The following is a 27,196-nucleotide window of genomic DNA, read 5'->3' as shown; positions in this document are numbered from 1 at the left end:
AAAACAAAATATTCAATCCAAGCCGTAAGCACTGACTTCCAGCTGTAGTGAATCGAATACTACTCTTCTGATGACATAACGTGCCATTTCATTGGTCGATGTAAAAATAGTAGCCAGTTTCCAGTCGCCTAACTACACACAGCTTTCAATGTTGCTATGCAATCGTTGACAAAAAACGCAGCCACGATTCGGAGAAAAAAAGAAATCCATGTTTTCAGGTTTTCACCAAAACATCCGAAAACAACAGACGACGGAGAACAAAGTCCAAAGAAAGATGACATGTCCGAAACTGCTAAATCACCCGATGGTGCAGCCACTGCATCACAACAGCACGACAAACTTTGTTCCATAGTAAATCATTTACTAAATGGTTGTCGGACTTTCCATCGACGTGGTTACATTTCGAATTCGGTAACGAAAAAAATATCATGAATTGTAATAAACTAATTTATGTTAAAGTAGAAGTAACATGTTGAGCTACAAGTAGCAATAAATGTTAATCAAAGCTTTGAGAGGATTGATGTGGGCAGCAGTTGACAGCTTTTGGTAATGGACATGAACAGTTAGCTTAAGCTTGGTGATTCTAGTTAAACTACTTTTGATTAATAAGCATTTTCAACCTTTCTTTTACCAAAGTCAAGTGGTAAAACTTTGCTTTTACTGTGTCAAAGGGGATAAAATAATATATGAGCAAAGCTCGTGTGCTTATTAAAATTTTTGTCAGGTTTGGTTAATTTTGCTCAAAATCTTTTTTGAATTATAAGTGTTTTTTTAAACAAATCAATGGGAAACACCCAGCTTTTACCGGAACAAGGGGAATAACAGTAAATGTGAGCAAAGGTCATCGATTAATTGATAATTATGTGTTATTTGGAGATTCTAGTTATAACAAGAGCTTGTAGAACACTTGCATGACTTAACTGACAAGGAACAGAAATTATTTGGTCACTGCGTACTGGACAATTAACGTATTGATCTTAAATCAATAATCATGGTCATTTATCAGTCTTAAATGACTCCGTATCAAATGTAATCTTAGACCAAAGCATAATCTAGTTTTCTGGCAAAAAGTTCTATTGTCATGTGTATGACCTTTGACTACTGAACTCAAAACCAATAGGGGTCATTTGCTGGTCATGACAAATCTCCCGATCTCATGATCCTAGGCCCAAGCGTTCTCCAGTTATCGTCCGGAAACTGATTTGTCTACAGACCGACCAACATCGATCATCAAACATTAATATTTACAATATACCCCACCTCCTTCGAATGAGGACAATTAAATTTCAAATTAGAAGATGCCCATGTCTCCCTAGTACCCCAATGCATTGTCGTACTAGGCAAGAAGTCAATAGAGGATAGGAGCGAAAGAGACACTAATGTTTGGCTGCAATAGAGATCATCTACTTGACATGTCCAATCACCCTATGAAGTTACAAAATTCTGGGTCAAATGGTTCTCAAGTAAACCGTGTTCCACGTTCAGGCCCCTGTGACCTTGATCTTTGATCGAGTGAGTCCAAAATCTACAGGGGTCACCTACTCTGCATGTCCAATCATCTATAAGTTTCAACATTCTGGGTCAAGTGATTCTCAAGTTAGTGATCCAGAAAGAGTTTTTCCATCTTCATGCCTCTGTGACCTTTCTCTTAAGTCAAGTGACCCCAGAACATTAAGGGTCATCGACTTTGTAATTCCTATAATTGTGATTGAATGTTCTGTCTCAAATGATTCTAAAGTTATTGGTTAGAAACTGTTTTCATATGACCTTAACTTTTGATCATGTGATTCAAAAATCATTAGGGGTCACCTACTCTACATGTCCAATCATCCTATGAAGTTTCAACATTCTGGGTCAAGTGGTCCTCAAGTTATTGATCAGAAATGGGTTTTCCATGTTCAGGCCCCTGTGACATTGACAGGTGATTGTTTTTCCAAATGAGATCTCATCTTGGTAAAAGCAGGCTATGAATATATTATACATAAATTACATAGATAAAAGACACTTTAGAATAGTTCTTAAACTAAAAACAACCATAAAAGAATATTTACAATGAAATTAAATGTTTCATTCAATATTAAAACAACCAAAACAACTACTACTATCTCCAATATCAGCACACATCATGATCTTCCTGTTGCATTTAGTCAATTTTCAGCTGTTGATTGATATAATATGCCTCATAATCATGCCAATATGCATGTTTTAGTGTTGTTATATTTTCTGGTCCTTTGGGACCATGGAGTCCATTCAACATATGTGTAATAAAGTTCTGCTTAAGCTGGCGCTAGGGGCACATTTCATTACCTCTCATGAACAGACACAATCAAACCGAGTCTAGCTGCTATTATTCTTCTTGGCTGCATTCTATGCATCCAGAGGATCTTTTTACGAATTTTATTGTTCAAATTCAAATATTAAAAACTGGATTTTTTCCAACTTTGTTTGAATGATCTCAAATTATTTCATTGCAGTTTTCCAAATCCTGCTATTGTATAATTATCCGAGAAGAAATCGTACGCCAGAACGTGATTATTTGGGGACGAAAACACCGCAAATCTACTGGCGATTAAAAAGGCGAATTTGTTAAAAATAATGTTTCTTTTGAATTAATTATACTCTTTAATGATATGTCAATCACAAACACCAGCTGGAATGTAATATTAAATCAAATTGAAATGCATATATATACGACTGTAATTTAGGGAAACAGGTACGAATTTTTCGCCCCCTCCGTTGTAACGGCTGCAATTATTTTCCTAAGACTTGCAAATAAAAATTATCTACGTAAATATTATGAAATGACCGTATCTTTCTCTATGAAAAATAAATAGGCTAACACCTCTTCTGTTGATTTCATGCAATATATCTTTCCATTAACCCATTTCTATGCTACAAAGTTCAACGGATGCTTGGGTGCAATTTTATCCGAAAATAGAAAGCACGCCCTGCTAGTTAGATGTTTTCTCATGTGACCAAAACAAGCTTGTTGTTACGATAATAAAATTTCGACTAACTTTTCTAGCAGGAACTAAGTTTTAATAAAACGTTCACAAAAGACGCAACTTGGTTTTAATACTGATTATAGATGTACGCGGATGGTGCTGAAGTAGCCTACTATACTATATTTTCGTAGGTTATTTATAGTTTATTTTGGTCACGTGATGAAGAATTGTTTTGGTCATGTGAACAAAGCAAGCATGCTCATTTTTATACGCGTTGTTTTTGTTATAAAATATAGATTACAGCAAATTTGTACTTAAGCAGTGCATTTTTTGATAAAGCTGAATCTCAGAAGCTTTCTGAAAGTTAAACAGACTTGAATTACGTAAAATTTATGGAGGACATGGAACTACTTGTTCTTCGGTTTTGGATAAGCATTTTGACTGTAAATTTGTGGTATGGTAAATCTATGGTCACGCTTCACTGCCTACAAAAACAGAGCTGTTCAATACATACAATTTGAAAGTTTTATTCTTTCATGACCTCTGTTTTTTTTTCAAAATAATGTCCCCAAGTTTTTGCCTCCTTAGGGCCCTTTGACCCCACTTAAAAAATCTGGAATGAACACTGGTGTATTATCAATTTACAATATTGTACACATACATGTCTTGAAATTATAACATATCTTTTGAAATTATTGACAAACGTCTGATTGTGTGAGGCAGAAAAAGTGCAACAATGACATGTAAAACATACGCTTTTGTGCATACACATAATAAAGTAATATAAAACATCATTCGTTCATAGACAATAAACATGAATAAATTCAATTATGGAGTATAAACTCATAAATTCTGACAGAAAATATTCATTATAGCATGGTGATGTTAGCCATAAAGAACCAGATATGATGTTATCATGTCCCTACATCATGTTATAGTTTGATGTATGTTTTGATTTCCCCTGTAGAAGGAAAATTTTCTATCTAGCATGAGGGCTTCTTTTCTCTACATGTTAGTTATGTAATAAATCATTTGATTAACTCATTCATGTGGATAAGAATTATTGCATGTCCATGTTCAGTAGTTAAGATAGGATAAAAGACAAAAAGGTTACCTCATGATAAACATGGGAAAAAAGAAAATTCAGAAAATATGCAGAAACAACCATTCTGTCAACCATTACTTCCTACCTTTATTAAAACTCAAGGAGAAGACTTTTCTTCAGGCATTGAGCTCACTTTTTTTATACAGTACACTGTGTATACATGATTTAATGAAAGATGTCTATTACTTGGCTGATCCAAAACAAACTAGAGCTGTCACAGGAGTGAAGAATTATATCTCCACAATAGGGCCTAATGTCATAGAAGTAATTCAATGTCAAAGTAGAACCTCAAAATCAATAGGGGTCATCTGCTGGTCATGATCAACCTCTCTATTAAGTTTCGTGATTCTAAGCCCAAGCCTTCTCAAGTTATCGTCCAGAAACAATTTAATTGTTCTGGGTCACCGTGGCCATGACCTTTGACCTACTTACCTAAAAATCAATAGGTGTCATCTGCTGGTCATGACTAACCTTCCTATCAACTTTCATGATACTAGGCCCAAGTGTTCTCAAGTTATCGTCTGAAAATGGTTCGGATCACTGTGACCTTGACCTTTGACTTACTGACCTCAAAACTAATACGGGTCATCTGCTGGTCATGTCACCAACCTCCCTATCAAATTTCATGATCCTAGGCCCAAGAGTTCTCAAGTTATCATCCGGAAACCGTTTAATTGTTCCGGGTCATTGTGACCTTGACCTTTGACCTACTGACCTCAAAGTCGAAAATTACCTGTATTTTATGTTGTTACACCTCTGTACCAAAATTTATGATCCTAGGCCCAAGCATTCTCAAGTTATCATCCGGAAACCGTTTAACTGTTCCGCGTCATTGTGACCTTGACCTGTGACCTACTGACTTCAAAGTCGAAATCGACTGTATTTTATGACGTTACACCTGTGTACTAAAATTTATGATCCTTGGCCCAAGCATTCTCAAGTTATCATCCGGACACCGTTTAACAATTCCGGGTCATTATGTCCTTGACCTTTGACCTACTGACCTTGAAGTCGAACTTGTATTTTATAATGTTACACCTGTGTAGCAAGCATTATTTAAATCTGTCTAGCTTTTCAGGAGTTATTGTCTGGAAACCATGAAAACCAACGGACCGACAGGGAGACCGACCGACCAACAAGCTCACCCCTATATACCCTCCTTAAAACTTTTTGTTGGGGTATAACAATTAGAGAAGCTATAGATGTTGTACAGCTTAAACACTAAAGACTTAGATAGCAATATCAGTTTTAATAATAGTGGTAAAATGTTTTGTTTGTAAGCAACAAAAGTTTCCCAAAATAAAGTCTAACTGATTATAGTCTAGTCCGATTTTGCAGATATATGCTTATTTAAGAAGTTACGAGCATTTTGTTAGTATTTGGTCCAACATACTTTTTTAACATATTTTGGGTATGCTGAATCCAAAAATATATGTTGGCCATCTGGCAAATGCCTCTGAAAGGGTTAAAAATAGGGGCAAAAATGACCACAGTTTTTACAATTTTTATTTCCATTGATATTATTTTATGATACAAATGTTTATCTTTAGATATGTTTGAAAATATTGTTTCATATTTTAGTATAATTGAGTTAATATTTATCAGTAAACTATTTTACAAGTTAAAAATTTGTACTTCAGGGGCTCAAAAAGGGGAATTTGAAGACATTTTAATTTTTTAGAAATATTCAACGTCATTCATAGAATGGAAAAAAAAATGAGAATAAGTATAAGATTAAAAGATTAAAAGCTTCTGCTGGAATTTTGTCAAAAAGAAAATAATACTTTTGATGAAATGCATTTTTTAGAAAAATCATTTAAGACAAAAATAATGGAGAAATTAAAACTTTTAAAAATTAACATAACATTGTCTTTAATAGAGAAAAGAATAACATGTATAACATTATGTAATCTTTGTAAGATTTTATTGAACAATAAACTTTTTAATACCTAAGCATCATAATAATTGGTGAAAATTAAGTGTGACAGGGATTAAGATTATGGCTAATATGAACTTAATTAATATAAACAATCCAGGTCTCTGTTACAATAATAATCTGAGTCTGATCATGTTATTGTAAAGTCCTTATCTAAACACTCTGGAATGCTTTACCTGTTAATTAATCTACATTAATTCTGACAAGGACACACTCTTTTGTGGTCATTACGGTTTTAGAGGTGTCAAGAATACCTCATGGAATCACTGCGTTTTGCAGGATATTTTGCAGGTAGGAAAAATTTATATGTATTTTTCCTATAAAATTTTAGAAATGCTTTGTTTCATATACATCGTTAAATTTTAATATTTGGTGAAATTGCATTTATTTTAACTTTTAATATTTGTGATAGGTTTAGTAAAAAGTATCTGTTAAAGCTAGCTTTATATACAAGCAAGAGCCCTTGATATGGCATTCCATCTATTTCGGAATAATGCAGATACTCGTCCAACCTGGTCATCTTTCAACCAGTCTATCTGTAGAACTGACTCAATTATGACAAAAGTTGGATACATGCCAATTATACAAGCACCAGCCCATGATATCGACACATTAAACACTGTTGTTCAGAAGTGTATGCATATATCAGAAAGACTGGGGCAGTCACATACAGTTATAACTGTAGACCAGGCTCTTTACTTTAAGCTTATGGACTTGAAATGGGCAGTGCCTGCATACATGGACAAGCTTATACCTAGAATGGGTGGTTTGCATATATCAATGAACTATCTGAAAGTAATAGGTGAGCATATGAAAGGGTCAGGTTTACATGAAATATGGGTTGAATCCAATATTCTGGGTCCTATAGCCGCATATCAGGTCTTGGCAGAAAAGCACTACAACAGAGGAATGAGGGCTCACAAGATAACAACACAGGCTCTCTGGACATTGTTTCTTCCACAATTACTGACTTACATTGAAGAAAGAGACATTAACTTGCATGGGAAATTAATGGAAGTGAAGTATTCTGGGAGCGTAGAAAATCTTGTAGCTGGATTGCAAAATGACAACTTCAGAAGCCACCTTGACGATTTTGTTAAGAATGATCAAAATCCTAACTACCAGTTTTGGTGGGCATACCTGGAAATGGTTTCAGTGCTTCTGATGTTCATGCGAGCTGTAAGGGATGGTCTTTGGGATCTATACCTATATGCGTTTCGGTGCATGTTCCCTTTATTTCATAGGTATGATCATACGAATTATGCACGTTGGGGAACTGTCTATCTGGCAGATGCACATCAGCTTCCTCAAGAAGTGTTGCAAGAGTTCAGAAATGGCAACTTTGTTGTTAAGAGGTCAAACTCAAAATTCAATCAGGTGGATCCTGATCAAAGTCATTTGTTTGTTTGTTTGTTTTGGGTTTAACGCCGTTTTTCAACAGTATTTCAGTCATGTAACGGCGGGCAGTTAACCTAACCAGTGTTCCTGGATTCTGTACCAGTACAAACCTGTTCTCCGCAAGTAACTGCCAACTTCCCCACATGAATCAGAGGTGGAGGACTAATGATTTCAGACACAATGTCGTTTATCAAATAGTCACGGAGAACATACGCCTCGCCCGAGGATCGAACTCACGACCCCGCGATCCGTAGACCGACGCTCTACCTACTGAGCTAAGCGGGCGGGCACTGATCAAAGTCAAGAATATCTGAATTCAACTGGAAAGAAAGGTGGAGGAATAATTGGTATATCAAGAACCCCTACAGCTTTGACTAGATGGTCTTTATCGTACAACCTGAGGTCTCCTATAAGCCTTCTTACCAAGTGTATGTAAAAAGTCAATGACGAAGACATACTTGTGCATAAGGAAAAATCAAAGAGCAGGCAAGCTGTGGACCAGCAAGCTGAAGAAGCAGTTCTAAATGTATTACAAAGATATAATGTGGCTGATCCACATCTGCAAGGTGAAATTTTGCTGAATGTAGCAACTAAAGACATAGTAACTGATACCATAGAAAAGTCTCTACTGTCTGCCCTGCAATTTGGCCAGGAAAAACTTGATTGTTTTGTAAGAGAGAGACTACAGTTTGAAAACAGTGATAATGTATCAAAAGTTCAGCTACGTGATACAATCAAAAAGAATAATCCATCTACATTTGCTTCTTTGTACATCAGTGATAAAGCATCGAAGTCAACAGTTGAAAAGGGCAAAATATTAAGAGCAGATCGAAATACACTACATCGTTTAGTGACAGCATATAAGGCAGGCAAAGATGTTAATATGGAGGAAATACTAAAACATGAACTGTTGCCAGTTCCAGTTTCCATTTCCGAAACCAATGGAACTCTCAAAACGGGCAAACAATCCATATTGCTGGATGAGCTTATCAAGGATATTGAGTTGAGTGACCGAATAAACATACAAGGAAAGTCTGCATATATTGTCGATGGCCAAGCTTGAGTACAAAGTCTGAAAATAGAAGGAGAAACAACATTTGGTCAGTATGCTGATTTATTTGTTGCTGCAGTTTTAAACAAAGGAAAAAAGTATGAAAGAATAGATGTAGTGTTTGACCGATATAGGCATCACTCAATAAAATCAAACACCAGGAAACAACGCACAAGGACATATCAACCAGTGAGGAGAGTAATTGAAAGTAGGGATGTACCGTTACCAAAAGTCTGGAGTAACTTTTTAGCACTTCCTGCAAATAAAGTTGACCTGGCTAGATTTTTATCAGAGGAGCTGATCATGCAAGCCCCTACTGAAAAGACATTGGTTGTTGGTGGTGGCTTTCAGGAAGAAGACATTGTTGAAAGCAATGTCAGTGACCTAAATTTGGATGAATTAAAGGCTAAACATGAGGAAGCTGACACAAGAATTATTCTTCATGCTGTTCACTGCAGTAAGCGATCAAGTTTCAACACTGTTGTTGTTTCTGCCAGAGACACTGATGTATTTTTGCTCTTACTGTGCCATCTGCAGGAAATAAATACAACAGTATGGATGATGGATGGAACAGCAAAAAAATGAAAATACATTCAAGTCAACACAGTGTTAGATAAATTATCAATAACTGAAGAGTTACGTAGAAATTTACTTTCCTTCCATGCACTCACTGGCTGTGACACAACATCGTATTTCTGTGGAATCTCTAAAAGATCTGCATTTAAGGTCATTATAGGCAATGCAAAACTGATAGAAGGTCTCGGATATGGACAACTGTCTGATGAAGTAATGAAAAACTGTGAATACTTTATTTGCAAGATGTATGGCCAAGATACTGTTGGTACTGACAGTGCTCGAAATGTTATGTTTGGCAGGTCTACAAGTCCTGAACACATGCCCCCAACCAGTGATGCTTGCTCATTTCACATTAAAAGAGCTCATTATCAAGCTCTGGTATGGAACCAAGCAACTGTTCCTAATCCAGATCTGCCTGCACCTACTGACACGGGATGGTAGGTGGCAGATGACACACTTAAGCCAGTTCTTCTTACCTGTGATCCGATTCCTCAAGCTTGTATGGAGTTCATTGCTTGCAAGTGTATATCTGGATGTAGGACTCCCAGATGTAGATGTAAAAAGACTGGGCTTTTATGCACAGATATATGTTAATGCGATAAAAGCATTACCAGCTGTATGAACTCGAGGCAGTAAATTAACATATGAAATGGGACTGTGAACGCATACCTTAAGGTTCAAATATTTCAATCTATATGATTTTGAAATAATTATATGATAAACAGTTAAACTGTAAACTGATTCAAAACATAAAAAAATTAGTGTACTGTATCAAAAATAGCTTTGCAAATATAACCAATTTGAGTTGAATAATATAAAAATAATCAAGTTAAAAGTTTTTTTTAAGCTTTTTTTTCTCTGAACAGAGCACACATTTGGATTAAAAAGTATTTATTTTTGAACAAGAGTGTTGTTTCTTTCATTTGTTACTATGTTACACATCACTTTGATAAAGAAACCCACATATTTCTGGATAATTGTAATAATATTACCCATTTCTATTAGAAATATCATAATTTGGCGGCCATTTTGTTTTCCGCCATTTTAACCTATAAAAAATCATTTGTCAGCTAGCCAATATAAATTTTTGAATTCAGCATACCCAAATTATACTAAAAATGTATATGGGACCAAATACTAACAAAGAAACCCACATATTTCTGGATAATTGTAATAATATTACCCATTTATATTAGAAATATCATAATTTGGCGGCCATTTTGTTTTCTGCCATTTTGACCTATAAAAAATCATTTGTCAGATGGCCAACATATATTTTTGAGTTCAGCATACCCAAATTATACTAAAAATGTATATGGGACCAAATACTAACAAAATGCCTGTACCTCTCACATTTATTGAAATTTGGACTAGACTATTACAAGGAATTGTGGTATTTCATTCACCAGTAAGATATGGCATGGTAAAACTTAATTAGAAGTGGAAAATAAAGAGACAATACTCTATCATCAGTACACCTGCTGTTGCTTGGAAATAATTTATCTCTATATTTGCATGATCTCTGCAGTATGATGTGTCTGTAAGATGTTATTGTTTAAACTTGAAATGAAATGGTGCCCATATTTTACATTAAGGCAGTGAACTTGAAATGACAACCTGCAAAGTACTGATATTCTCCATATGCCATTATAGCATTTTCTGTTTTTATATGTTGAGCTACTTTGCATCTGAAAAATGTTGAATTGCCTAACGAAAATAATTTATTTTTTTTGTAATCATACCAAAGTTACAAAATTTTAAATTATGTATAAATTAGTTCTGACAACACTTCCATCAAAAATAATGAAATTTTAGCATCAATTTAAAACAAAAATTGTAAACCCTTAAAAATTGGCAAAAAATTTAGCAAAAAAGTGTAGTGTATATGCCGGGCTGCAGTATTAGAAAGTCTGTTTTACACCTGGAAGAATGCATTGACCCTTGTCACCATAATTTATAATTTAAGAAATCACAGTCATTTGAAATACCAGTATTGCTTACTAAAGTTCCATTATATCACAGAGCCATTTGAAATAGCATTGCTTGCAGAAATATAAAAACACACAGAGCCATTCCAATACTTAAACTGTTTACAAAATCATAGTGAGCCATTTCAAAATTGCAGAAATGTAATAGTAAGAACTTGAGCCATTTCAGATATCTTAAATGTTAACAAAATCATAACAAGAGGGTCATTGTGGCCCTAAGTAAGATCATCTGAACTTGACTGTTTGACCTTGAATATATGAGCCGTGCCATGAGAAAATCAACATAGTGGGTTTGCGACCAGCATGGATCCAGACCAGCCTGCGCATCCGCGCAGTCTGGTCAGGATCCATGCTGTTCGCTAATGGTTTCGCTAATTAAAAGCGAACAGCATGGATCCTGACCAGACTGCGCAGATGCGCAGGCTGGTCTGGATCCATGCTGGTCGCATACCCACTATGTTGGTTTTCTCATGGCATGGCTCAATTATGTTTGACAAACTGAATCAGGAATGGTAACAACTGTGTTAAGCATAAACTAGTGACCTGCCTCTACAAGGCACCATCAGTGCTTCAACTGAGGTCCCAACAATAATGCTACAGACCAAGCTTAATGGACAGCCATCAAGTGGTTCATGAGAAGAAGTCTGTTACTTACTAAAAGATATTTCAACTTAACCACTAGCTGCTCCTAAAAGGAGCTAAAAGTCCTTATTTGCATAAATTGGAAAGGACCTTATAATGATGCTACAGACCAAGATTGATGAAGACACATCGAACAGATCATCTTAACCTCTAACAGTAACTAAAAGGGACCAAGTGCTCCCAAACAATTTGGAAGAGGACCTTTACCTTATAATTTAGTGCTACAAACAAAGTCTGATGAAGATCAATCAACCGGATCATGAGAAGAAGTTGTTTAAAAGTATTTCTATTTTCAACTTTACATGCCTCTAAAGGGGGCTGAGTGCCCCCATTTAAAAAACAAGAGGACCATGATGGTCCTGAATCGCTCACCTATCCCCACATGACCCAGTGTTGAACTGAGTATGACGTCGTTATTTCTATTATTTGACATAGTGACTAAGTTTTTGAGCACATGTGACCTAGATATCATCAAGATAAAAAATTCTGACCAATTTTCATGAAGATCCATTGAAAAATATGGCCTCTAGAGAGGTAACAAGCTTTTTCTATTATTTGACCTAATGAACTAGTTTTTGAAGGCACGTGACCCACTTTTAAACTTGACCTAGATATCATCAAGGTGAACATTCTCACCAATTTTCATGAAGATCTCGTGAAAAATATGGCCTCTAGAGAGGTCACAAGGTTTTTCTATTTTTCAACCTACTGACCTAGTTTTTGACCGCACATGACCCAGTTACGAGCCTGACCTAGATATCATCAAGCTGAACATTCTCACCAGTTTTCATGAAGATCCATTGAGAAATATGGCCTCTAGAGAGGTCATAAGGTTTTTCTATTTTTAGACCTACTGACCTAGTTTTTGACCCCACGTGACCCAGTTTCGAACCTGACCTAGATATCATCAAGGTGAACATTCTGACCAATATTCATGAAGATCTCATGAAAAATATGGCCTCTAGAGAGGTCACAAGGTTTTTCTATTTTTAGATCTGCTGACCTAGTTTTTAACCCCACGTGACCCAGTTTCGAACTTGATCTAGATATCATCAAGGTTAACATTCTGACCAATTTTCCTGAAGATCCACTGAAAAATATGGCCTCTAGAGAGGTCACAAGGTTTTTCTATTTTTAGACCTACTGACCTAGTTTTTGACCCCACGTGACCCAGTTTCGAACCTGACCTAGATATCATCAAGGTGAACATTCTGACCAATTTTCATGAAGATCCATTGAGAAATATGGCCTCTCTAGAGGCCACAATGTTTTTCTATTTTTAGACATACTGACCTAGTTTTTGATCCAACATGACCCAGGATCGAACTTGACCTAGATATCATCAAGGTGAACATTCTCACCAATATTCATGAAGATCTCATGAAAAATATGGCCTCTAGAGAGATCACAAGGTTTTTCTATTTTTAGATCTACTGACCTAGTTTTTACCCCCATGTGACCCAGTTTCGAACCTGACCTAGATATTATCAAGCTGAACATTCTGACCAATTTTCATGAAGATCCATTGAGAAATATGGCCTCTAGAGAGGTCAAAAGGTTTTTCTATTTTTAGACCTAATGACCTAGTTTTTGACCCCACGTGACCCAGTTTCGAACTTGACCTAGATATCATCAAGATGAACATTCTGACCAATATTCATGAAGATCTCATGAAAAATATGGCCTCTAGAGAGGTCACAAGGTTTTTCTATTTTTAGACCTACTGACCTAGTTTTTGACCCCACGTGACCCAGTTTCGAACTTGACCTAGATATCATCAAAGTGAACATTCTGACCAATTTTCATGAAGATTTTGTGAAATATATGGCCTCTAGAGAGGTCACAAGGTTTTTCTATTTTTAGACCTACTGACCTAGTTTTTGATGGCACGTGACCCAGTTTCGAACTTGACCTAGATATCATCAAGGTGAACATTCTGACCAACTTTCATAAAGATCCCATGAAAAATGTGACCTTTAGAGTGGTCACAAGCAAAAGTTTACGGACGCACGGACGCACGGACGCACGCACGGACGGACGGACGACGGACGACGGACGCCGCGCGATCACAAAAGCTCACCTTGTCACTTTGTGACAGGTGAGCTAAAAATTGGGAGATGACCTTATGCAACAGATGACAACAATGTTACAGACTAAGTTTGATGAAGATCCATCAAGCAGTTCATGAGAAGAAGATTTTTCTATTTTCAGCTCCTGTGGCCCCTAAAGGGGTCAAGCAGAAGCATTGAACAAATTTAAAAGAGGACATTGCAAGGATGCTACAGACCAAGTTTGATGTAATTCTGACAAGTAGTTTCAGAGGAGAAGGTGTTTATGTAAATCATGGATGATGGAAGATGGATGAAGGACGATGGACGCCAGCCCATCCACCGATGATAATATCTAACCCTGAACCAGGAATGTAATTGTAAGAACTCATACAGCCATTCCAAATATCTAAATATTAACTAGAACTGTCACAGGAGTGACTCATACACCTACCATACGGTCTTGTCACAGAAGAATGGCAACCATAAGAAATGTTAAAAATACTTAGAATAATATAAAAATGTCAAAAAAAGCTTAATACTTGAAAAGAATTTTACTCGTCTTTGGAGTACTTCATCCTGGGCTTCCACATATAAGTAATACTAGTACAATACCAGTAAATAAAAAAAAAAATCTCTAATATTACAGATACACTAAAAGTGAATACAAAAAAAGTGTCTTACCAACCCATGTTACCACAGAAAAATGTATTTACTTTTTGCATAGGACTTATAATAAAAAAGTTAGAAAAATACCTAAAATATTGAAAATCTAAAAATAGGATTTCTAAACATAGACTAATTCCTGGAATTTAAGGGGAAGAAACTCAGTACAAAAGTTTAAAAAAGGTTACTTCCCTTTGGCTCTAAGCCAATCAGAATGAGATAGTGAAAATACATCAAAATTAACCTTAAATTCTAAGTAAAAGGGGACATAATTCAAGAAAAATTGGTGTCAGAGTTATGTACCTTGTGTCACATGATGTGGGTGATGAGGTGGAACATCTATTTTAAGTTTGAATCAAATCCATTCAGTAGTAACTGAGATATAGTGAAAATACATCAAAATTAACCTTAAATTCTAAGTAAAAAGGGGCATAATTCATGAAAAATTGGTGTCAGAGTTGCGCACCTGGTGTCACATGATGTGGGTGATGAGGTGGAACATCTATTTTAAGTTTGAATCAAATCCATTTTGTAATAACTGAGATATAGTGAAAATACATCAAGATCAACCTTAAATTCGAAGTAAAAGGGGACATAATTCATAAAAAATTGATGTCAGAGTTAAGCACCTTATGTCACATGATGTGGGTGATGAGGTGGAACATCTATTCTAAGTTTGAATCAAATCCATTTAGTAATAACTGCGATATAGTGAAAATACAACAAAATTAACCTTAAATTCTAAGTAAAAGGGGACATAATTCATGAAAACTTTGTGTCAGAGTTATGCACCTTGTGTCACATGATGTGGGTTATAAGGTGGAACATCTATTTTAAGTTTGAATCAAATCCATTTAGTAATAACTGAGATAATAGATTTCGGGACGCGACGCAACGGGACGGGACACGACACAATGCGACGCGACAAAACTGACTCCTATATAGCCCCCCCCACAAACATGTTTGGTGGGGGTATAACAAAATCGTAGTAAGAAATCACAGAGCCATTTGAAATATCTAAATTGCTTGTAGAAAATCATACAGTCACCTATATACAGATATTGCTTACAGTAATTGAACTTAAAGAAATCACTGAGCAATTTGAAATATTTATATTTTATGTGGAAACAGTCTACATAAATATCCAGAGTGTAATTTGAAACATTTTCATGATGATCTTGCAATACTAATAGAGTGATTTGAAACTCCATTATGAGAACTCACAAACTGAACATGTTTAATTCTAATAAAATCTTTGTATTGTATATTACTGTGAAATCAAATCTATGTGCATAGGACGAATTTTCGCGTATTTCGCGGTAGGACCGATGCGCGAATTAAAGACCGCGCTTTTATTATTTTTGAATTTTATTTTTTCATTTTAAAATGGAAACGCGCGAATTTAAGCCCGCGCGAAACAGTCCTTTTTCACATTTACGCGAAATTTCATGCCAGCGAATTTAAATGATTTCACAGTATTGTACTGTATTGTATCAATCACTCTCAACACCTCATTCCTAATGAAATATCAATCACCATGAGATAGGAGAATAGAGAAGCCAGTTTCACTTTGAATCCCAAACACCAAGTGTTACCATTTTTCATGTCAAGTATCAAACTCATACACACTTGGTGTGAATTCTCTACCAATAGGCTGTTAAGGAATTATTGTATAAAATATTCACAAGTTAACAGAAAGGAAATAGAAAGAGCATGCACAGTTCAGAAATCTATTACTGTTTTAGGAACCATCATGTTGTATTTGAATTAACTGTATTTTCTTAACTCTGAATTCATCCACTGTTTACTCATCCTTGGAGTATCTTTATTGCTTGCAGAAACATCATTGTTTGAAATAACACCAACATAAACAATAGGATTTCTGAAAACATGCAACATTAAAGTACCACATTTATTTTCAAATGATTGCCTGTCACTTCAAAGATTTTTCTGCAACAACCTTTCATCAATTATTCAGAAAAAAATCAATGTTTCAAATAGTGCTGCAAGTAAAAAATTTTCATATTAATAAAACATATGAGCCGTGCCATGGGAAATCCAACATGGTGGCTTTGCGACCAGCTTGGATCCAGACCAGCCTGCGCATCCGCGCAGTCTGGTCAGGATCCATGCTGTCCGCTAACAGTTTCTCCAATTCCAATAGGCTTTAAAAGCGAACAGCATGGAGCCTGACCAGACTGCGCGGATGGGCAGGCTGGTCTGGATCCATGCTGGTCGCAAACCCACTATGTTGGTTTTCTCATGGCGCGGCTAATATGTTATTGTGAAAGAAATGTAACTGAGGCTAAGTATATAAATCACTGCAGAGTAAAACAAGAGCTGTCTCCATAGGATGACATATGCCCCCAATGGCACTTTGAATGAGTAGTTATGGCCGATGTTAGAGTTTAGGACCTTTGACCTACGGAGCTGGGTCTTGCGCGCGACACGTCGTCTTACTGTGTCACACATTCATGCGTAGTTATTTTAAAATCCATGCATGAATGACAAAGATATGGACCGTACACGCCCATCAATGCACTATCATGAAAAATGACCTTTAACGTCTAAGTGTGACCTTGAACTTTGAGCTACAGACCTGGGTCTTGCGCACGACACGTCGTCTTACTGTGGTACACATTCATGCCAAGTTATTTGAAAATCCATCCATGGATGACAAAGATATGAACCGGACATGCCCATCAATGCACTATCCTTTAACGTCTAAGTGTGACCTTGACCTTTGAGCTACGGACCTGGGTCTTGCGCGCGACATGTCATCTTACTGTGGTACACATTCATGCCAAGTTATTTGAAAATCCATCCATGGTTGACAAAGATATGGACCGGACACGCCCATCAATGCACTATCCTTTAATGTCTAAGTGTGACCTTGACCTTTGAGCTACGGACCTGGGTCTTGCGCGCGACAGGTCGTCTTACTGTGGTACACATTCATGCCAAGTTATTTGAAAATCCATCCATCCATGACAAAGATATGGACCGGACACGAAAATTGCGGACAGACTGACAGACCGACAGACGGTTCAAAAACTATATGCCTCCCTTCGGGGGCATAAATAGTTCCAAGCGGAATAATGAGGCTGTCCAGACATAATCCCAACTAAAGGCCATGTCTGAATGTAGGACTACTGGATGAGTAGCTGATATTTTATCCATAAGACAAGGCTCCACTCTCTAATTTGTGTCTGCAAACAATTGCTTTATAAACAAAAAAACAGTCAACTACAGTATATCATTGACAAGAACATGAATGAACCGATCTCGGGTAACTTTGAAAGTACATTGGACTTTGATGAATATGTAACTAGAGTCAAAAAAAAAGCAAGATGGCTTCCAAGATGGCCAGCTCATTTTGAAAAAAAAAAGAGATCAATTTACGTTGTTTTGTTTGTAAAATTGTTGCCAAGAATGAGCTAAGAATTAAAAAGAAGATTTAATCACCGTGTGAAAAGATGTCAGCTACTGCAATCCTCATTAGCAAATGCAGTTTAGTTATATTGGTATGCCAATTATCACAAGTCCTATCAATGTGTTGGTTTTGTGTGCATCCTGTGATTTATCACTGTAACTGTAATGCATATATACTTGACATGTTCCTGACATTTCTAGCAGACAAACAGGCAACTAGATCTCTCTTTTTTTATCCTCACAGGTAATTAGGGTAGAACCCAAGATGGAGCAAGTGTAGCTGTAAAAACAATTGCACTAATTGCAACACTCAGGATGTCAATGACCTCATAGATTTCTTAAAGTAGGGCATGTGATGCCTCACAAGCAATCTTGCTGGAAAGCCATTGCATCATTCGCAACATTTAAAATTTTATTAGAAATCAGTTAGGTTATTAAATATCTACGTATCAAAATTAAAATGATATAAAGAAGTAGTGCCATTTTTACTTATAAAAGGGCAAAAACTTTTAACAAATCATTTATACTCAATGCCTGCTTTAAGCTTTTTTTGGTCACAAGTGTAGTCAAGCAGAACCATTTGCACAAACTTGAAAAAAGTCAATCTATATTATAAGGATGCTACAGTTCAAGTTTGGTGGAGATCCATTTAGGGGTTCAAGAGAAGATAATTCATTTCAGTGTTTTAAATTATAGTTCTGGTTGCTCCCCTAGGCTACTGCAGCCAAGCAGAATCATTTCAACACAGTTAAAATGTTTATGAAAGAATGTTACTGACCAAGTCTGGTTTAATTTTTACCAGTTGTTTCAAAAGGTAACATGAGAACTTAATACCAGGAAATGGCCTTAGTTTGTTGTACATGGAATGAAGAGTTGTCAGTTCAAAAATTCCCACTGTACTTAAAGGTAGCCAAACTAGTTGCAAATTTATGTTTAAAGAATTAACAAAAGTTTCGTTTCTCAGGCCATCCTGTATATTGCAACCGGTTGCCATTGTTTCAAGCAAATACAAGAGGGCCATCATGGCCCTGTATCGCTCACCTGAGTACCATTGCTCAAAATGATATGATCAAGTTTTGACATAGAGCACATAGGCATACACATTAAATATCATCAGGATAAACATTTTCTTGTAACAGTCCCTTTTGACCTAGTCAGGGCCAATTTCCATACCAAGTTTGAGGGTCCTAGGCTCAAATGCTGCATTTTTGTACTAACATGACTATTCATTACCCTGGAAGACTTAAATAACATTTAAAACCAAGGGAGGTAATCTGAATAAATCAGCCCATAGCTATCTACCCTGATTGCCTCAGTCCAAATAAAGACAATAATAAAATTTCAAATGAGTTCTATAAATATTTACCAAGATAAATCCATTTTTATTAAAATCATGGGAGGTAATCATGCATTGGTATATGCATGTAGAAGATACAGAGTACAAGCCTGTTCAACAATATATTAGTAAAGTATTCATATCGATAAATGTTCAATCAAGAGTTATCTATTATGACTATTTCTTACCATGGAAGACATAAATCATGTTTCAAACCAATCTCATTAGAAGCTGCTAAGGTATATTCATTTAGATAAAAAATAAAGGGAGGTAATTTGTCATAAATTCAGTCAATATGTATCTTCACTGATTGTCCAAGTCCATGTTGACATTTATGTTGACATAAATGAAATTTCAGATCAGTATCTTCATTAGTTATTTAATCTGAAATAAAGGGAGGTAATTTGACATAAAATCAGTCCATAGTTATCTACCCTGATTGTCTCAGTCCAACTTATGACAATAATGAAATTTCAAATAAGTCCTATAAGTACTTACTGATATAAATCCGTTTTGATTACAATCAGGGGAGGTAATCAGATACAAAATAACTCTGGAACCTACGACTGGATCTGACAGATTCGTCATGGAATCTAAGATTTATTGTTGTTGAAGATATTTTGGAAGTTTGTATCAAACCAAACCATAAATGAAGTCTCTATATTGCTGCAAAATCCAAAATAGCCAATTTTGGACCTTTAAGGGGCCATAACTCTGGAACCCATGATGGAATCTGGCCACTTCAAGGAACCAAGATCTTGTGGTGATACAAGTTGTGTACAAGTTTGGTTAAAATCAAATCATAAATGAAGCTGCTATTGTACAGACAAGGTCAAAATAGCTAATTTAAGCCCTTTCAGGGGCCATAACTCTGGAACCCATTATGGGATCTGGCCAGTTCAAGACAAAACCGAGGGTGACACAAGTTTTGTGCAAGTTTGATTAAATTCAAATCATAAATGAAGCTACTATTGTGCAGACAAGGTCAAAAAAGCTAATTTTGGCCCTTTCAGGGGCCATCACTCTGGAACCCATAATGGAATCTGGCCAGTTCAAGAAAGGAACCAAGATCTTATGGTGATACAAGTTGTGTGCAAGTTTGATTAAAATTAAATCATAAATGAAGCTGCTATTGTGCAGACAAGGTCAAAATAGCTAATTCTGGCCCTTTCAGGGGCCATAACTCTGGAACCCATAAAGTAATCTGGCCAGTTCAAGAGAGGAACCAAGAACTTTTGGTGATACAAGTTGTGTGCAAGTTTGGTAAAAATCAAATCATAAATAAAGCTGCTATTGTGCAGACAACGTCAAAATAGCTAATTTTGGCCTTTTTAGGGGCCATAACTCTGGAACCCATAACGGGATCTGCCCAGTTCAAGAAAGGAACCCAGATCTTATGGTGATACAAGTTGTGTGCAAGTTTGGTTAAAATAAAATCATGAATGAAACCACTATCGTGAAGACAAGAAATTGTTGACGCACGGACGGACTGACGACGGACGATCTTAATGGATCCTCTTTACCATGAAATCCTGTAGGAAACTCTCATGTCCACTGGTTCAACGCTTCATAGATCCATGCAGGTTTCTGATCAATAATTGGAGATGTAATACTTCATAATGACTTCCTTAGATTAATAAACAAGAGGGCCATGATGGCCCTATATCGCTCACCTGTTATCATTGCACTTGAGGACAAGAAGGTCCTCAGAAAAAATATCTAAGTTCAAAGGACAGGAACAACAAAGGGAAGAAATTTAACCAAAAAGAAAAAAAAAATTCTAACAAGGTATAGATATGTCAAAATACACCTAAAAATTGGAGGTACCATCCATGTACCACAGAAAAGTGGTCATGTTTTTTCCCTACGACCAATAATAAAAAAGTTACTAAAAATAAGCTATTTATAGTAATGTAAAAGGGAAGTAATTAAAAAAATAAATATTGTAAGTGAACAAAAGAAGGATCTGCCAAATAAATCTGTTGACATAAATGAAATTTCAGATCAGTATCTTCATTAGTTACGGAGATATACCTATTTTAATTTGAAATAAAGGGAGGTAATTTGACATAAAATCAGTCCATAGTTATCTACCCTGATTGTCTCAGTCCAACTAACAACAATATTGAAATTTCAAATAAGTCCCTATAAGTACTAAGTCTTACTGATATAAATCCATTTTGATTACAATCAGGGGAGGTAATATAAAAATATGAAAATATTTTGGAAGTTTGTATCAAATCAAACCATAAATGAAGTCTCTATATGGCTGCAAAAGCCAAAATAGCCAATTTTGGACCTTTAAGGGGCCATAACTCTGGAACCCATGATGGAATCTGGCCAGTTCAAGAAAGGAAGCAAGATCTTATGGTGACACAAGTTTTGTGCAAGTTTGATTAAATTCAAGTCATAAATGAAGCTGGTATTGTGCAGACAAGGTCAAAATAGCTAATTTTGGCCCTTTCAGGGGCCATAACTCTGGAACCCATTATGGGATCTGACCAGTTCAAGAAAAGAACCGAGATCTTATGGTGACACAAGTTTGTGCAAGTTTGATTAAATTCAAGTCATAAATGAAGCTGCTATTGTGCAGACAAGGTCAAAATAGCTAATGCTGGCCCTTTCAGGGGCCATCACTCTGGAACCAATAATGGAATCTTGCCAGTTCAAAAAAGAAACCAAGATCTTATGGTGATACAAGTTGTGTGCCAGTTTGGTAAAAATCAAATCATAAATAAAGCTGTTATTGTGCAGACAAGGTCAAAATAGCTAATTTTGGCCCTTTCAGGGGCCATAACTCTGGAACCCATAATGGGATCTGGCCAGTTCAAGAAAGGAACCTTGATCTTATGGTGATACAAGTTGTGTGCAAGTCTGGTTAAAATAAAATCATAAATGAAACCACTATCGTGCAGACAAGAAATTGTTGACGCCAAACGGACTGACGACGGATGATCACAAAAGCTCACCTTGTCACTATGTAAAAGGTGAGCTAAAAAAAAACAGCAATGATTTTGGGGTCAGTAGGTCAAATGCCAAGGTGACAATGACCTTTATATTGCAAATGGTTTTCTATCAGTAACTGGATAAGCAGCTTTGACCTACATTCTGTCAAACTCTGTAATGACTGCCTGTGGTCAGTAGATGACCCCAATTGCTTTGTACCCGAGTAGGTCAAAAGCACAGAGATTGTTATTCAATCATTTGAGCCTATGGTCATCTAACTTTATTAGATGACTGCCTGTGGTAACTATTCTGCTGGATCAGTAGGTCAAAGGTTAATGTCAAAGTCACAAATATCATGAGGCTGTGGTTTTGTTGATTACCAGATCAAGGTCAAGGTTAAGTAAGTCAAAGTTTAAGGTCAAAGTGATACATATTATGGGGCTGAAAACAGTAAGTTTCACATCAGTAGTTGGAAGATGCTTGGATCTATTGTCATCCAACTTGATAGGATGATTGACAGCAGCCAGTAGATGACCCTGTTCTTTTGGGGACCTGGGATCTATAGATCAAAGGTCAAGAACACTGACCTTGAGGCTGAATACAGTTAGTTTCCATTCAGTACTGGAGAAGGCTTGGGCCTTCCATTGCAAATCTTCATACACCGACTGCCTGTTGTCAATAGGTGACTGGTCAATGTGACAAAGAACTTCAAACAGAAAAAGTACATATCCAGTGTGTATGTGTGTGTTATGAGGGAGGGGGTCTGGATTTTATAAGCAACTCGTGTTAACGTAAGTTCTGCTTATTGTGAATTTTTTACCATTTCTATCAATGGAACAAAATCTTGGAATGATGAAGAATATTCATTAATGTCTCATACTCTAGACAACAATTAAGGCATACAGAACTTTTGTCAGAAAAATGATTAATTTATGTAACATATATTGTATAAAAGTTACTTGTAAATGATTAATGTGTAATACATATTGTATAATACTTACTTGTAACAGCCTTAAACAGCTTGGAAAAGCCATTAGAACATCATTTGAAATTACATGTGCACTACATTAAAGCCATTTTGTGAGAATGAGTGATTTATTTTTCTGCAAGGTCTATTTTCTATGAACTGGTTTTGAATGAGGCAAAAATGCAGCATCTTTTATCTATGCACTAGTGTATGCAAACAATTCCTTCAGGAAATCATATTGGCTTTGTAAAAGACTAGGTGCCTACATTATGATGTGAAACATCAGGTGTATGTAATCAACATAAATAAGACAACTAAAGTTTACAGATTTTTTGTGACAAAGAAATCTTCTCAGGTTGTTTCTCCTACATTTCTCTGAATAGCATTTTTCTACCAAAGTTCATCTCAATTCCATGGGTTGTTTAAACAAGAGAACCATGGTAGTCCAATATCACTTGCCTAAGATCCACAGCTCAAACAGGTAACACTTTTAAGTACGCTAGGGGGCCATCAGAAGAAAATTTAAGACAACAAGAAAATGAAGTGAATTTATATCCCCTGCCTAATAAGTTGTTTTGAGAATCTGGGGACTATATTTTGAAAGATATTCAATTCCCAGATTTACACAAATTTGCATGTGCACAACAACCCTACCATGATATTCATTAGTATTAAATTTCATCAAGATCCATCAATCACACTTTGTTATGAGGGAATTTATGTATAGCAAAACCATTAAAGGGCAATAACTCTGCAGTTACTGTAGAGATCCTGATGAAAGACGAGCAGGCACCACCACCCTGTAGTGACCTCTATTAGTGTTAATTATCAAGAAGATCCATCAACCAATTACTTTATTAGGCAGGAATCTATTAAAGAAACTAAATTTTAAGTGATCCTGGTGAAACTGACCCTACAGTGATCTATGTTTGTATAAAGTTTACTGAAGATCCATAAACAGGTTACTTAAATACAGTCAAAAGTCCCTATTCTTTTTGTAAAACTGTGCTTTTACTAATTCAAGGGGGATGATACTAGATGTGAGCAAAGATCATGATTGTGCTAATTATGTGCAGCTTTTGTGACTCTTGCTAATTTAATACTTTTTAAATTATTAGCATTTTCAGTTTCAGACAGATGGACACAAATACAGACAGCCGATCGCATGGAAAGATCTATGAACAGCTGGATGGACAATTGCAAATCTATATCCCTTCCAAAAGTTTCCGACTAGAATACCAATATCTAAAGTTTCAATGCAGTATACCAGTAGACATAGGGAAAATGAACCATGCTTTCTCTATGTTTACCAATAATTTGAAGAAACTTAAGAGTAAATCCAATGGGGCCTAGAAAATTTTTCCCATGTTTAGGACTTAATTCTTTTGTTTCTTTCATAATCGTTCTCCATTTAGCAAGAAATAAAAATCACATAAAAAATATAACTGTAAAGTGACATAGCTGGCACATTATTAACATATTTTCAATTTTTATGAGTGTTTATATATCACCTTCAAATTGCAGAACAACAATATACTAATTGGTTTCCATTTGGTATGTATGGCAAAAGTACAAAATTTATGATTATTATACTTTGAAATTAGAAAAGCATTAATTCTGTAAACAGTTATAAAACACACATAATTTTTGCAATAATCTATATGTCATCATTGCATCTGTTACCATTAATAAACAATAGTTAACACCTATCTAAGGCAATTATTGGTTAAATAGGCAGAACTAACGAGGAATTCTCTGTATGAAATTTAATTTAGTGTATCACACCTAAGTTTGTGTTGCTTGAAGGTGGTTGGTCACATTTAAACAACATTTTATGACATTTTTCACTTTTCCCATATTCTGTTAGATTTACTTCAGGAACAGAAAGACCAACAGTTACTAGAAGATGTTTTTGTTTAAAAGCGCATGTCTTCCCCAATGCACAGTTGTATAGGCAAGAAGTCAATAGGAGACAGGAGCGAAAGTCAAAAAGACACTGATGGTTGGCTGCAATAGGGGTCATCTACTTGGCATGTCCAATAATCTCACTTAGTTTCAACATTCTAGGCCTGGTGGTTCACAAGTTATGAATTGGAAAGGGTTTTCCATATTCAGGCCCCTGTGACCTTGACCTTTGATCGAGTGATCCCAAATCAGTAAGGGTCATCTACTCTGCATGTCTAATCATCCTATTGAGTTTCAACATTCCGGATCAAGTGGTTGTCAAGTTATTGATTGGAAAGTGTTTTCTATGTTCAGGCCCCTGTGACCTTGACCTTAGCTCAAGTGACCCAAAAATGATAAGGATTATCTACACTTTAAGTCCTATCAATCTATGAAGTTTGAAGGTTCTAGGTCAAATGGTTCTCAAGTAATTTACTGGAAATTGATTTCAATATTCTGTCCACTGCAACCTTGACCTTTAATAGAGTGTAACCAAAATCAATAGGAGTGATCTACTCTAAATGTCCAATAATCATTTGAAGTTGCAACATTCTGGGTCAAGTGATTCTCAAGTTACTGACCAAAAATGGTTTTCCATGTTCAGGCCTGATACCTTGACCTTAAATAGAGTGACCTCAAAATCAATAGGTGTCATCTACTCTGCATGTCCAATCATCCTATGAAGTTTCAACATTCTGGGTCAAGTGGTTCTCAAGTTATCGATCGGAAATGGATTTCCATGTTCAGGCCCCTGTGACCTTGACCTTTAACAGAGTGACCCCAAAATCAATAGGGGTCATCTTCTCTGTATGTCCAATCATCCTAAGAAGTTTCAACATTCTGGGTCAAGTGGTTCTCAAGTTACTGACCTGAAATGGTTTTCTATGTTCAGGCCCCTGTGACCTTGACCTTTATTAGAGTGACCCCAAAATCAATAGGGGTCATCTACTCTTCATGTCCAATCATCCTATGAAGTTTCAACATTCTGGGTCAAATGGTTCTCAAGTTATTGATCAAAATTGTTTTCCATTTTCAGGCCCCTGTGACCTTGACCTTTAACAGTGTGACCCCAAAATCAATAAGGGTCATCTGCTCTGCATGAATGAACACCCTATAAAGTTACAACATTCTGGGTCAAGTGGTTCTCAAGTTATTGATCGGAAATGGATTTCCATGTTCAGGCCCCTGTGACCTTGACCTTTAACAGAGTGACCCCAAAATCAATACGGGTCATCTACTCTGCATGTCCAATCATCCTAAGAAGTTTCAACATTGTGGATCAAGTGGTTCCCAAGTTACTGATCAGAAATTGTGTTCCACGTTCAGGCCCCCTCCTTGACCTTTAATACAGTGACCCCAAAATCAATAAGAGTCATCTACTCTACAGTTACAATCATCCTATAAAGTTTCAACATTCTGGGTCAAGTGGTTCTCAAGTTATTGATCGGAAATGGTTTTCCATGTTCAGGCCCCTGTGACCTTGACCTTTGATTGAGTGACCCCAAAATCAATAAGGGTCATCTGCTCTGCATGAATGAACACCCTATAAAGTTACAACATTCTGGGTCAAGTGGTTCTCAAGTTATTGATCGGAAATGGATTTCCATGTTCAGGCCCCTGTGACCTTGACCTTTAACAGAGTGACCCCAAAATCAATACGGGTCATCTACTCTGCATGTCCAATCATCCTAAGAAGTTTCAACATTGTGGATCAAGTGGTTCCCAAGTTACTGATCAGAAATTGTGTTCCACGTTCAGGCCCCCTCCTTGACCTTTAATACAGTGACCCCAAAATCAATAAGAGTCATCTACTCTACAGTTACAATCATCCTATAAAGTTTCAACATTCTGGGTCAAGTGGTTCTCAAGTTATTGATCGGAAATGGTTTTCCATGTTCAGGCCCCTGTGACCTTGACCTTTGATTGAGTGACCCCAAAAACAATAGGGGTTGTCTACTCCATTAGCCCTGCCATCCTATGAAGTTTGAAAGTTCTAGGTCAAATGGTTCTCCAGTTATTGATCGGAAATGTCCAACTAGAAGATGCTTTTGTAGAAAAGCGCATATCTCCCCCAATGCATAGCCGTATAGGCAAGAAGTCAATAGGTGACAGGAGAGAAAGTCAAAGAGACACTTTTGGTTGGCAGCAATAGGGATCATCTACATGGCATGTCCAACCATCCTAAGAAGTTTCAACATTCTGGGCCTAGTGGTTCC

At 36.3% G+C, this 27,196-nt stretch overlaps 1 protein-coding gene across 1 annotated transcript in view; it reads right to left on the bottom strand.

The window, feature by feature from the left end:
- Positions 1 to 27,196, bottom strand: part of LOC123561594 (molybdenum cofactor sulfurase-like) — a 141,720-nt gene that overhangs the window by 30,401 nt on the left and 84,123 nt on the right. The window lies entirely within an intron of this gene.

Source organism: Mercenaria mercenaria, chromosome 10 (genome assembly GCF_021730395.1).
Source record: "Mercenaria mercenaria strain notata chromosome 10, MADL_Memer_1, whole genome shotgun sequence".
Taxonomy (NCBI): Eukaryota; Metazoa; Mollusca; class Bivalvia; order Venerida; family Veneridae; genus Mercenaria; species Mercenaria mercenaria.
The sequence above is the reverse complement of the archived record's forward strand: the minus strand, read 5'-3'. Positions and strand labels throughout refer to the sequence as shown.